The sequence below is a fragment of the Carcharodon carcharias genome, chromosome 16, assembly GCF_017639515.1.
Source record: "Carcharodon carcharias isolate sCarCar2 chromosome 16, sCarCar2.pri, whole genome shotgun sequence".
Classification (NCBI taxonomy): Eukaryota; Metazoa; Chordata; class Chondrichthyes; order Lamniformes; family Lamnidae; genus Carcharodon; species Carcharodon carcharias.
The window spans coordinates 54,158,041-54,171,717 of record NC_054482.1 but is presented as its reverse complement, the minus strand read 5'-3'; the positions used below and the strand labels follow the sequence as shown (position 1 = coordinate 54,171,717).

At 48.3% G+C, this 13,677-nt stretch overlaps 1 protein-coding gene across 2 annotated transcripts in view; it reads right to left on the bottom strand.

Annotated features, from left to right (window-relative positions):
- Positions 1-13,677, bottom strand: part of LOC121289262 (ubiquitin-conjugating enzyme E2 U-like) — a 704,797-nt gene that overhangs the window by 245,866 nt on the left and 445,254 nt on the right. The window lies entirely within an intron of this gene.

Here is a 13,677-nt window from a genome sequence, read left to right as displayed (position 1 = left end):
GTAAGGGAAGAGAGAGAGAGCGAGAGAGTAAGGAAAGACAGGGAGAGAGAGAGTAATGGAAGAGAGAGACACTAAGGGAAGAGAGACAGAGAGAGAGAGTAAGGGAAGACAGAGAGAGAGAGAGTAAGGGAAGACAGAGAGAGAGAGAGTAAGGGAAGACAGAGAGAGAAGAGAGAGAGAGAGAGTAGAGGAAGACAGAGAGAGAGAGAGAGAGTAAGGGAAGACAGAGAGAGAGAGAGTAAGGGAAGACAGAGAGAGAGAGATAGTAAGGGAAGACAGAGAGAGATAGTAAGGGAAGACAGAGAGAGAGAGTAAGGGAAGAGAGAGAGAGAGAGTAAGGGAAGACAGAGAGAGAGAGTAAGGGAAGACAGAGAGAGAGAGTAAGGGAAGACAGAGAGAGAGAGTAAGGGAAGACAGAGAGAGAGAGTAAGGGAAGACAGAGAGAGAGAGAGTAGGGAAGAGAGAGAGGGAGAGAGAGAGAGTAAGGGAAGACAGAGAGAGAGTAAGAAGACAGAGAGAGAGAGAGAGAGTAAGGGAAGAAGAAGAGAGAGAGAGAGTAAGGGAAGACAGAGAGAGAGAGAGAGTAAGGGAAGACAGAGAGAGAGAGAGAGTAGGGAGACAGGAGAGAGAGAGAGAGAAGTAAGGAAGACGAGAGAGGAGAGAGAGAGGAGGAGTAAGGGAGACAGAGAGAGAGAGAGAGTAAGGGAAGACAGAGAGGGAGAGAGAGTAAGGGAAGACAGAGAGGGAGAGAGAGTAAGGGAAGACAGAGAGAGAGAGAGTAAGGGAAGACAGAGAGAGAGAGAGTAAGGGAAGACAGAGAGAGAGAGAGTAAGGGAAGACAGAGAGAGAGAGAGTAAAGGAAGACAGAGAGAGAGAGAGAGAGGGAAGAAGAGAGAGAGAGAGAGTAAGGGAAGACAGAGAGAGAGAGTAAGGGAAGACAGAGAGAGAGAGTAAGGGAAGACAGAGAGAGAGAGTAAGGGAAGACAGAGAGAGAGAGAGAGAGAGTAAGGGAAGAAGAGAGAGGGAGAGAGAGATAGTAAGGGAAGGGAGAGAGAGAGAGAGAGGAAGACAGGAGAGAGAGTAAGGGAGACAGAGAGAGAGAGTAAGGGAAGACAGAGAGAGAGAGTAAGGAAAGACAGACAGAGAGAGAGAGAGTAAGGGAAGACAGAGAGAGAGAGAGAGAGTAAGGAGCAGAGAGAGAGAGTAAGGGAAGACAGAGAGAGAGAGAGAGAGAAGTAAGGGGAGAGAGAGAGGAGAGAGGAGAGAGGGAAAGACAGAGAGAGAGTAAGGGAAGACAGAGAGAGAGAGTAAGGGAAGACAGAGAGAGAGAGTAAGGGAAGACAGAGAGAGAGAGAGAGAAAGGAAAGACAGAGAGAGAGAGAGTAAGGGAAGACAGAGAGAGAGAGAGAGTGTAAGGGAAGACAGAGAGAGAGAGAGAGAGTAAGGGAAGACAGAGAGAGAGAGAGAGAGAGAGAGAACGGGAAGACAGAGACAGAGAGAGTGAGAGAGAGTGTAAGGGAAGAGAGAGAGAGAGAGAGAGAGAGAGAGAGAGTAAGGGAAGACAGAGTGAGAGAGAGAGTAAGGGAAGACAGAGAGAGAGAGAGAGAGTAAGGGAAGACAGAGAGAGAGAGAGAGAGTAAGGGAAGACAGAGAGAGAGAGTAAGGGAAGACCGAGAGAGAGACAGAGAGTAAGGGAAGACAGACAGAGAGAGAGAGAGAGTAAGGGAAGACAGAGAGAGAGAGAGAAAGGGAAGACAGAGAGAGAGAGAGAAAGAAAGGGAAGACAGAGAGAGAGAAAGGGAAGACAGAGAGAGAGAGAAAGGAAGACAGAGAGAGAGAGAGAGTAAGGGAAGACAGAGAGGGAGAGAGAGTAAGGGAAGAGAGAGAGAGAGAGAGAGTAAGGGAAAGAGAGAGAGAGAGAGAGAGTAAGGAAGAGAGAGTAAGGGAAGAGAGAGAGAGGAAGGGAAGACAGAGAGAGAGTAAGGGAGACAGAGAGAGAGTAAGGGAAGACAGAGGAGAGAGAGAGAGAGAGGAGTAAGGGAAGACAGAGAGAGAAGAGAGAGAGAGTAAGGAGACAGAGAGAGAGAGAGAGTAAGGGAAGACAGAAGAGAGAGAGAGAGAGTAAGGGAAGACAGAGAGAGAGAGTAAGGGAAGAGAGAGAGAGAGGAGAGAGTAAGGAAGACAGAGAGAGAGAGGTAAGGGAAGAGAGAGAGAGAGGGAGAGAGAGAGAGAGAGAGAAGAAAGAGAGAAGGGAGACAGAGAGAGAGAGTAAGGGAAGACAGAGAGAGAGAGTAGGGGAAGACAGAGAGAGAGAGAGTAAGGGAAGACAGAGAGAGAGAGAGAGTAAGGGAAAGAGAGAGAGAGAGAGTAAGGGAAGAGAGAGAGGGAAGAGAGAGAGTGAAAGGGAAGACAGAGAGAGAGAGGAAGGGAAGACAGAGAGAGAGTAAGGGAAGACAGAGAGAGAGAGTAAGGGAAGACAGAGAGAGAGAGGAGAGAGAGTAAGGGAAGACAGAGAGAGAGAGAGAGAGAGTAAGGAAGAGAGAGAGAGAGAGAGAGTAAGGGAAGACAGAAGAGAGAGAGAGAGTAAGGGAAGACAGAGAGAGAGAGAGAGTAAGGGAAGACAGGGAGGAGAGAGAGAGAGAGAGTAAGGGAGACAGAGAAGAGAGAGAGAGAGAGTAAGGGAAGACAGAGAGAGAGAGAGTAAGGGAAGACAGAGAGGGAGAGAGAGTAAGGGAAGACAGAGAGAGAGAGAGTAAGGGAAGAAGAGAGAGAGAGTAAGGGAAGACAGAGAGAGAGAGAGTAAGGAAGACAGAGAGAGAGAGAGTGAGGGAAGACAGAGAGAGAGAGAGAGAGTAAGGGAAGACAGAGAGAGAGAGAGTAAGGGAAGACAGAGAGAGAGAGTAAGGGAAGACAGAGAGAGAGAGTAAGGGAAGACAGAGAGAGAGAGTAAGGGAAAAGACAGAGAGAGAGAGTAAGGGAAGACAGAGAGAGAGAGTAGTAAGGGAAGACAGAGAGAGAGAGTAAGGAAGACAGAGAGAGAAAGGGAAGAGAGAGAGAGAGTAAGGGAACAGAGAGAGAGAGAGGTAAGGGAAGACAGAGAGAGAGAGAGAGTAAGGGAAGAAGAGAGAAGAGAGAGAGTAAGGGAAGACAGAGAGAGAGAGAGAGTAAGGGAAGACAGAGAGAGAGAGAGTAAGGAAGACAGAGAGAGAGAGTAAGGGAAGACAGAGAGAGAGAGTAAGGAAGACAGAGAGAGAGAGAGTAAGGGAAGACAGAGAGAGAGAGTAAGGGAAGACAGAGAGAGAGTAAGGGAAGACAGAGGAGAGAGAGAGAGAGAGGAGTAAGAAGACAGAGAGAGAGAGAGAGAGAGAGTAGGGAAGACAGGAGAGAGAGAGAGTAAAAAGGAAGAGAGAGAGAGTAAGGGAAGACAGAGAGAGAGAGTAAGGGAAGACAGAGAGAGAGAGTAAGGGAAGACAGAGAGAGAGAGTAAGGGAAGACAGAGAGAGAGAGAGAGTAAGGGAAGACAGAAAGAGAGGGAGAGAGTAAGGGGAAGACAGAGAGAGAGAGTAAGGGAGACAAGAGAGAGAGAGTAAGGGAAGACAGAGAGAGAGAGTAAGGGAAGACAGAGAGAGAGAGTAAGGAAGACAGAGAGAGAGAGAGTAAGGGAAGAGAGAGAGAGAGTAAGGGAAGACAGAGAGAGAGAGAGTAAGGAAAGACAGAGAGAGAGTAAGGGAAAGAAGAGAGAGAGAGTAAGGGAAGACAGAGAGAGAGAGAGTAAGGAAGACAGAGAGAGAGAGAGTAAGGGAAGACAGAGAGAGAGAGGAGTAAGGGAAGGCAGAAAGAGAGAGAGAGTAAGGGAAGACAGAGAGAGAGAGAGTAAGGGAAGACAGAGAGAGAGAGAGTAAGGGAAGACAGAGAGAGAGTAAGGAAAGACAGAGAGAGAGAGTAAGGGAAGACAGAGAGAGAGAGTAAGGAAGACAGAGAGAGAGAGTAAGGGAAGACAGAGAGAGAGAGTAAGGGAAGACAGAGAGAGAGAGAGTAAGGGAAGACAGAGAGAGAGAGAGAGAGTAAGGAAGAGAGAGAGAGTAAGGGAAGACAGAGAGAGAGAGAGTAAGGAAGACAGAGAGAGAGAGAGAGTAAGGGAAGAGAGAGAGAGAGAGTAAGGGAAGAGAGAGAGAGAGAGAGTAAGGGAAGAGGAGAGAGAGAGAGTAAGGGAAAGAGAGAGAGAGAGAGAGTAAGGGAAGACAGAGAGAGAGAGTAAGGGAAGACAGAGAGAGAGAGTAAGGGAAGACGAGAGAGAGAGTAAGGGAAGACAGAGAGAGAGAGTAAGGGAAGACAGAGAGAGAGAGAGGTAAGGGAAGACAGAGAGAGAGAGAGTAAGGGGAAAGAGAGAGAGTAAGGGAAGAGAGAGAGAGTAAGGAAAGAGAGAGAGAGTAAGGAAGAGAGAGAGAGAGAGTAAGGGAAGACAGAGAGAGAGAGAGAGAGGAAGGAGTAAGGAAAGACAGAGAGAGAGAGAGTAAGGGAAGACAGAGAGAGAGAGTAAGGGAAGACAGAGAGAGAGAGTAAGGGAAGACAGAGGAGAGAGAGTAAGGAAGACAGAGAGAGAGAGTAAGGGAAGACAGAGAGAGAGAGTAAGGGAAGACAGAGAGAGAGAGTAAGGGAAGACAGAGAGAGAGAGAGTAAGGGAAGACAGAGAGAGAGAGAGTAAGGGAGAAGACGGAGAGAGAGTGTAAGGGAAGACAGAGAGAGAGAGAGAAAGGGAAGACAGAGAGAGAGAGAGAAAGGGAAGACAGAGAGAGAGAGAGAAAGGAAGACAGAGAGAGAGAGAGAGAAAGGGAAGACAGAGAGAGAGAGAGAGAAAGGAAGACAGAGAGAGAGTAAGGGAAAAGACAGGAGGAGAGAGAGAGGAAGGGAAGACAGAGAGAGAGAGAGAGTAAGGGAAGACAGAGAGAGAGAGAGAGGAAGGGAAGACAGAGAGAGAGAAAGGGAAGACAGAGAGAGAGAGAAAGGGAAGACAGAGAGAGAGAGAGAAAGGGAAGACAGAGAGAGAAAGGGAAGAGAGAGAGAGAGTAAGGGAAGACAGAGAGAGAGAGAGAGAGTAAAGGGAAGACAGAGAGAGAGAGGGGAGAGAGAGAGAAGGGAAGAAAGAGAGAGAGAGAGTAAGGGAGAACGAGAGAGAGAGTAAGGGAAGACAGAGAGAGAGAGAGAGAGAGGGAAGACAGAGAGAGAGAGTAAGGGAAGACAGAGAGAGAGAGTAAGGGAAGACAGAGAGAGAGAGAGTAAGGGAAGACAGAGAGAGAGAGAGTAAGGAAGACAGAGAGAGAGAGTAAGGGAAGACAGAGAGAGAGAGGAGGGAAGAGAGACAGAGAGAGAGAGTAAGGGAAGACAGAGAGAGAGAGAGTAAGGGAAGACAGAGAGAGAGAGAGTAAGGGAAGACAGAAGAGAGAGAGAGTAAGGAAAGACAGAGAGAGAGTAAGGGAAGACAGAGAGAGAGAGTAAGGGAAGACAGAGAGAGAGAGTAAGGGAAGACAGAGAGAGAGAGTAAGGGAAAAGACAGAGAGAAGAGAGTAAGGGAAGACAGAGAGAGAGAGAGTAAGGGAAGACAGAGAGGAGAGAGAGAAGTAAGGAAGGAGAGAGAGAGTAAGGGAAGACAGAGAGAGAGAGAGTAAGGGAAGACAGAGAGAGAGAGAAGGGAAGAGAGAGAGAGAGAGTAAGGGAAAGAGAGACAGAGAGAGTAATGAAAGAGAGAGAGAGAGAGAGTAAGGGAAGACAGAGAGAGAGAGTAAGGGAAGACAGAGAGAGAGAGTAAGGGAAGACAGAGAGAGAGAGTAAGGGAAGACAGAGAGAGAGAGAGAGTAAGGGAGAGAGAGAGAGAGAGTAAGGGAAGAGAGAGAGTAAGGGGAAGAGAGAGAGGAGTAAGAAGAGAGAGAGAGTAAGGGAAGAGAGAGAGAGTAAGGGAGAGGAGAGAGAGAGTAAGGGAAGACAGAGAGAGAGAGGGAGAGAGAGTAAGGAAAAGACAGAGAGAGAGAGTAAGGGAAGACAGAGAGAGAGAGTAAGGGAAGACAGAGAGAGAGAGAGTAAGGGAGACAGAGAGAGAGAGAGAGTAAGGGAAGACAGAGAGAGAGAGAGAGAGTAAGGGAAAGAGAGAGAGAGAGAGTAAGGAAGAGAGAGAGAGAGAGTAAGGGAAGAGAGAGAGAGAGTAAGGGAAGACAGAGAGAGAGAGGAGTAAGGGAAGACAGAGAGAGAGAGTAAGGGAGACAGAGAGAGAGAGTAAGGGAAGACAGAGAGAGAGAGAGAGTAAGGGAAGAGAGAGAGAGAGGAGAGTAAGGGAAGAGAGAGAGTAAGGGAAGAGAGAGGAGTAAGGAAGAGAGAGAGAGAGTAAGGGAAGAGAGAGAGAGTAAGGGAAGAGGAGAGAGAGAGAGAAAGGGAAGAGAGAGAGAGAGAGGTAAGGGAAAGACAGAGAGAGAGAGAGAGAGTAAGGAAAGACAGAGAGAGAGAGAGTAAGGGAAGACAGAGAGAGAGAGTAAGGGAAGACAGAGAGAGAGAGTAAGGGGAAAGACAGAGAGAGAGAGTAAGGGAAGACAGAGAGAGAGAGTAAGGGAAGACAGAGAGAGAGGAGAGTAAGGGAAGACAGAGAGAGAGAGAGTAAGGGAAGACAGAGAGAGAGAGGTAAGGGAAGACAGAGAGAGAGAGAGTAAGGGAGACAGAGAGAGAGAGAGAGGAGAAAGGGAAGACAGAGAGAGAGAGAGAGAGAAAGGGAAGACAGAGAGAGAGAGGAGAGAAAGGAAGACAGAGAGGGAGAGAGAGGAAAGGGAAGGGAGAGGGAGAGAGTAAGGGAAGACAGAGAGAGAGAGAGAGAGAGGAGGGAAGACAGAGAGAGAGAGAGTAAGGGAAGACAGAGAGAGAGAGAGAGTAAGGGAAGAAGAGAGAGAGAGAAAGGGAAGACAGAGAGAGAGAGAAAGGGAAGACAGAGAGAGAGAGAGAGTAAGGAAGACAGAGAGAGAGAGAGTAAGGGAGAGAGAGAGAGATCGAGAGAGAGTAAGGGAAGACAGAGCGAGAGAGAGAGAAAGGGAAGACAGAGAGAGGAGGAGAGAGAAGGGAAGAGAAGAGAGAAGAAGAAAGAAGAGAGAGAGTAAGGGAAGACAGAGAGAGAGAGTAAGGGAAGAAGACAGAGAGAGAGAGAGAGAGGGAGACAGAGAGAGAGAGTAAGGGAAGACAGAGAGAGAGAGTAAGGGAAGAACAGAGAGAGAGAGTAAGGGAAGACAGAGAGAGAGAGTAAGGGAAGACAGAGTGAGAGAGTCAGGGAAGACAGAGAGAGAGAGGAAGGGAAGACAGAGAGAGAGAGGAAGGGAAGAGAGAGAGAGAGAGAGTAAGGGAAGACAGTGAGAGAGAGGAAGGGAGACGAGAGAGAGAGAGGAGAAAGGGAAGACAGAGAGAGAGAGAGAGAGAGAGAGAAAGGAAAACAGAGAGAGAGAGTGAGTAAGGGAAAACAGAGGGACAGAGAGTAAGGGAAGAAGAGAGAGAGGGAGAGAAAGGGAAAGACAGAGAAGAGGAGAGAGAGTAAGGGAAGACAGAGAGAGAGAGAGTAAGGGAAGACAGAGAGAGAGAGAGTAAGGGAAGAAGAGAGAGAGAGAGAGTAAGGGAAGACAGAGAGAGAGAGAGAGTAAGGGAAGACAGAGAGAGAGAGAGTAAGGAAAGACAGAGAGAGAGAGTAAGGGAAGACACAGAGAGAGAGAGAGTAAGGGAAGACAGAGAGAGAGAGTAAGGGAAGACAGAGAGAGAGAGTAAGGGAAGACAGAGAGAGAGAGGGAAAGGAGAGACAGAGAGAGAGAGAGGGAAAGGAAACACAGAGAGAGAGAGGGAAAGGAAACACAGAGAGAGAGAGAGAGTAAGGGAAGACAGAGAGAGAGAGTAAGGGAAGACAGAGAGAGAGAGGAAGGGAAGACAGAGAGAGAGAGAAGGGAAGAGAGAGAGAGTAAGGGAAGAGGAGAGAGAGAGAAAGGGAAGAGAGAGAGAGAGAGAGAGAAAGGGAAGACAGCGAGACAGAGAGAGAAAGGGAAGACAGAGAGAGAGAGAGAGTAAGGGAAGACAGAGGGGAGAGAGGGAAGAGAGAGAAAGGAAGAAGAGGAGAGAGAGAGAGAGAAAGGAAAAGACAGAGAGAGAGAGTAAGGGAAGACAGAGAGGAGAGAGAGAGTAAGGGAAGACAGAGAGAGAGAGAGAGAAGGGAGAAGACAGAGAGAGAGAGGAGTAAGGGAAGACAGAGGAGAGAGAGTAAGGGAAAAGGAAGAGAGAGAAGAGAGTAAAGGAAGACAGAGAGAGAGAGAGTAAGGAAAGACAGAGAGAGAGAGAGTAAGGAAGACAGAGAGAGAGAGAGAGAGGTAGGGAAGACAGAGAGAGAGAGTAAGGGAAGACAGAGAGAGAGAGTAAGGAGAAGACAGAGAGAGAGAGTAAGGGAAAAGAGAGAGAGAGAGAGAGTAAGGGAAGACAGAGAGAGAGAGAGTAAGGGAAGACAGAGAGAGAGAGTAAGGGAAGAGAGAGAGGAGAGAGAGAGGAAGAGGAAGGAGAGAGAGAGAGAGAGTAAGGGAAGACAGAGAGAGAGAGAAAGGGAAGACAGGAGAGAGAGAGAAAGGGAAGAAGAAGAGAGAGAGAGTAAGGGAAGACAGAGAGAGAGAGTAAGGGAAGACAGAGAGAGAGAGAGAGTAAGGGAAGACAGAGAGAGAGAGAGTAAGGGAGAGAGAGAGAGAGAGAGAGTAAGGAAAGACAGGAGAGAGAGAGAGTAAGGGAAGAAGAGAGAGAGTAAGGGAAAGAGAGACAGAGAAGAGAGTAAGGAAGACAGAGAGAGAGAGAGTAAGGGAAGACAGAGAGAGAGAGAGTAAGGAAGACAGAGAGGAGAGAGAGAAGAGAGAGAGAGAGAGATAAGGGAAGACAGAGAGAGAGAGAGAGAGTAAGGGAAAAGAAGAGAGAGAGAGAGTAAGGGAAGACAGAGAGAGAGAGAGTAAGGAAGACAGAGAGAGAGTAAGGGAAGACAGAGAGAGAGAGAGTAAGGGAAGACAGAGAGGAGAGAGTAAGGGAAGACAGAGAGAGAGAGTAAGGGGGAAGAGAGAGAGAGAGTAAGGGAAGACAGAGAGAGAGAGTAAGGGAAGACAGAGAGAGAGAGTAAGGGAAGAGAGAGAGAGAGTAAGGGAAGAGAGATTAAGGGAAGAGAGTAAGAGTAAGGGAAGACAGAGAGAGAGTAAGGGAAGATAGAGAGAGAGAGAGTAAGGGAAGACAGAGAGAGAGAGAGGTAAGGGAAGACAGAGGAGAGAGAGAGTAAGGGAAGAAGAGAGAGAGAGAGAGTAAGGGAAGACAGAGGAGAGAGAGAGAGAGAGTAAGGGGAAGACGAGAGAGAGAGAGAGTAAGGGAAGACAGAAAGAGAGGAGAGAGTAAGGGAAGACAGAGAGAGAGAGAGAGTAGGGAAGACAGAGAGGGAGAGAGAGTAAGGGAAGACAGAGAGAGAGAGAGAGTAAGGGAAGACAGAGAGAGAGAGAGAGTAAGGAGACAGAGAGAGAGAGAGAGAAGGGAAGACAGGAGAGAGGAGAGTAAAGGAAGACAGAGAGAGAGAGAGTAAGGGAGACAGAGAGAGAGAGAGAGAGTAAGGGAAGACAGAGATAGAGAGTAAGGGAAGACAGAGAGAGAGAGAGTAAGGGAAGACAGAGAGAGAGAGTAGGGAAAGACAGAGACAGAGAGAGAGAGAGTAAGGAAGACAGAGAGAGAGAGAAGAGAGAGAGAAAGGGAAGAGAGAGAGAGAGAGAGAAGGGAAGACAGAGAGAGAGAGTAAGGGAAGACAGAGAGAGAGAGTAAGGGAAGACAGAGAGAGAGAGTAAGGAAGACAGGAGAGAGAGAGAGTAAGGGAAGACAGAGAGAGAGAGAGAGAGAGTAAAGGAAAGACAGAGAGAGAGAGTAAGGGAGACAGAGAGAGAGAGAGAGAGAGTAAGGGAAGACAGAGAGAGAGAGAGAGAGGGAAGACAGAGAGAGAGTAAGGGAAGACAGAGAGAGAGAGTAAGGGAAGACAGAGAGAGAGAAGGGAAGACAGAGAGAGAGAGTAAGGAAGAAGACAGAGAGAGAGAGAGAGTAAGGGAAGACAGAGAGAGAGAGAGAGTAAGGAGAAGACAGAGAGAGAGAGAGAGTAAGGGAAGGGACAGAGAGAGAGAGAGAGAGAGAGAAGGGAAGACAGGGGAGAGAGAGAGAGAAGGGAGAGAGTAAGGGAAGAGAGAGGAAGAGAAGAGAGAGAGAGTAAGGGAAGACAGAGAGAGAGAGAGAGTAAAGGAAGCCAGAGAGAGAGAGAGAGAGTAAGGGAAGACAGAGAGAGAGAGAGAGTAAGGGAAGACAGAGAGAGAGAGTAAGGGAAGACAGAGAGAGAGAGAGAGAGTAAGGGAAGACAGAAGAGAGGAGAGAGAGAGTAAGGGAAGACAGAGAGAGAGAGAGTAAGGGAAGACAGAGAGAGAGAGAGGAGTAAGGGAAGACAGAGAGAGAGAGAAAGGGAAGACAGAGAGAGAGAGAAAAGGAAGACAGAGAGAGAGAGAGAGTAAGGGAGACAGAGAGAGAGAGAGAGTAAGGGAAGACAGAGAGAGAGAGAGTAAGGGAAGACAGAGAGAGAGAGGAGTAAGGGAAGACAGAGAGAGAGAGAGTAGGGAAGACAGAGAGGAGAGAGAGTAAGGGAAGACAGAGAGAGAGAGAGAGTAAGGGAAGACAGAGAGAGAGAGAGTAAGGGAAGACAGAGAGAGGAAGAGTAAGGGAAGACAGAGAGAGAGAGAGTAAGGGAAGACAGAGAGAGAGAGAGTAAGGAAAAGACAGAGAGAGAGAGAGAGTAAGGGAAGACAGAGAGAGAGTAAGGGAAGAAGAGAGAGAGAGTAAGGGAAGACAGAGAGAGAGAGAGAGTAAGGGAAGAGAGAGAGAGTAAGGGAAGACAGAGAGAGAGAGTGAAGGGAAGACAGAGAGAGAGAGGAGTAAGGAAGAGAGAGAGAGAGAGTAAGGGAGAGAAGAGAGAGAGAGAGTAAGGGAAGACAGAGAGAGAGAGAGTAAGGGAAGACAGAGAGAGAGAGTAAGGGAAGACAGAGAGAGAGAGAGAGTAAGGGAAGAGAGAGAGAGAGAGTAGGGAAGACAGAGAGAGAGAGAGTAAGGGAAGACAGAGAGAGAGAGTAAGGGAAGACAGAGAGAGAGAGTAAAGGAAGACAGAGAGAGAGAGAGGAAGGGAAGACAGTGAGAGAGAGGAAGGGGAAGAGAGAGAGAGAAGAGATAAGGGAAGACAAGAGAGAGAGAGTGAAAGGGAAGGGGACAGAGAGAGAGAGGAAGGGAAGACAGAGAGAGAGAGTAAGGGAAGACAGAGAGAGAGAGTAAGGGAAGACAGAGAGAGAGAGAGTAAGGGAGACAGAAGAGAGAGAGAGTAAGGGAAGACAGAGAGAGAGAGTAAGGGAAGACAGAGAGAGAGAGTAAGGGAAGACAGAGAGAGAGAGAGGTAAGGGAAGACAGAGAGAGAGAGAGAGTAAGGGAAGACAGAAGAGAGAGAGAGTAAGGGAAGACAGAGAGAGAGAGAGAGTAAGGGAAGACAGAGAGAGAGAGAGTAAGGGAAGACAGAGAGAGAGGGAGTAAGGGAAGACAGAGAGAGAGAGTAAGGGAAGACAGAGAGAGAGAGAGGAAGGGAAGACAGTGAGAGAGAGGAAGGGAAGACAGTGAGAGAGAGGAAGGGAAGAAAGAGAGAGGAGAGAGAGAGAGTAAGGGAAGACAGAGAGAGGAGAGGAGGGAGTAAGGAAGACAGAGAGAGAGGAGTAAGGGAAGACAGAGAGTTAAGGGAAGACAGAGAGAGAGAGTAAGGGAAGACAGAGAGAGAGAGAGTAGGGAAGACAGGAGAGAGAGAGTAAGGGAGACAGAGAGAGAGAGAGAGAGAGTAAGGGAAGACAGAGAGAGAGAGAGAGAGTAAGGGAAGACAGAGAGAGAGAGTAAGGGAAGACAGAGAGAGAGAGTAAGGGAAGACAGAGAGAGAGAGTAAGGGAAGACAGGGAGAGAGAGAGTAAGGAGAGGAGAGAGAGGTAAGGGAAGAAGAGAGAGAGAGAGTAAGGGAAGACAGAGAGAGGAGAGAGAGTAAGGGAAGACAGAGAGAGAGATAAGGGAAAAGACAGAGAGAGAGAGTAAGGGAAGACAGAGAGAGAGAGTAAGAGAGACAGAGAGAGAGAGTAGGAGACGGAGAGAGAGAGTAAGGGAAGACAGAGAGAGAGAGTAAGGGAGACAGGAGAGAGAGTAAGGGAAGGGAGAGAGAGAGAGAGTAAGGGAAGAAGAGAGAGAGAGAGAGTAAGGGAAGGAGAGAGAGAGAGTAAGGGAAGACAGAGAGAGAGAGAGAGTAAGGGAAGACAGAAGAGAGAGAGGAGTAAGGGAAGACAGAGAGAGAGAGAGAGTAGGGAAGACAGAGAGGAGAGAGGAAGGGAAGACAGAGAGAGAGAGTAAGGGAAGACAGAGAGAGAGAGAGTAAGGGAAGACAGAGAGAGAGAGTAAGGGAAGACAGAGAGAGAGAGTAAGGGAAGACAGGAGAGAGAGAGTAAGGGAAAGAAGAGAGAGAGGAGTAAAGGGAAGACAGAGAGAGAGTAAGGGAGACAGAGAGAGAGAGAGGAGAGAGGAGTAAGAGAGACAGAGAGAGAGAGAGAGACAGAGTAGGGGAAGACAGAGAGAGAGAGAGAGAGTAAGGGAAGAGAGAGAGAGTAAGGGAAGACAGGGAGAGAGAGTAAGGGAAGACAGGGAGAGAGAGTAAGGGAAGACAGAGAGAGAGGAGTAAGGAGGGACAGAGAGAGGAGAGAGAGTGGGGAAGACAGAGAGAGAGAGAGTAAGGGAAGACAGAGAGAGAGAGTAAGGGAAGACAGAGAGAGGAGAGTAAGGAAGACAGAAGAGAGAGAGTAAGGGAAGACAGAGAGAGAGAGTAAGGAAGACAGAGAGAGAGTAAGGGAAGACAGAGAGAGAGAGAGTAAGGAAGACAGAGAGAGAGAGAGTAAGGGAAGACAGAGAGAGAGAGAGTAAGGGAAGACAGAGAGAGAGAGAGTAAGGGAAGACAGAGAGAGAGAGGAGTAAGGGAAGACAGAGAGAGAGGAGAGAGAGAAGGGAAGACAGAGAGAGAGAGAGAGAAAAGGGAGACAGAGAGAGAGTAAGGGAAGACAGAGAGAGAGAGAGAGAGAGGAAGGGAAGACAGAGAGAGAGAGAGTAAGGGAAGACAGAGAGAGAGAGAGAGAAGGGAAGACAGAGAGAGAGAAAGAAGACAGAGAGAGAGAGAAGGGAAGACAGAGAGAGAGAGAGTAAGGGAAGACAGAGAGAGAGAGTAAGGGAAAAGAGAGAGAGAGAGAGAGAGTAAGGGAAAGACAGAGAGAGAGAGAGAGAAGAAAGGGAAGACAGAGAGAGAGAGAGAGGTGAAGGGAAGAAAAGAAAGAGAGAGAGAGTAAGGGAAGACAGAGAGAGAGGTAGGGAAGAAGAGAGGAGAGAGAGAGAGGGAAGACAGAGAGAAGAGAGAGTAAGGGAAGAAGAAGAGAGAGAGTAAGGGAAGACAGAGAGAGAGAGAGTAAGGGAAGACAGAGAGAGAGAGAGTAAGGGAAGACAGAGAGAGAGAGGTAAGGGAAGACAGAGAGAGAGAGGAAGGGAAGACAGAGAGGAGAGAGGAAGGGAAGA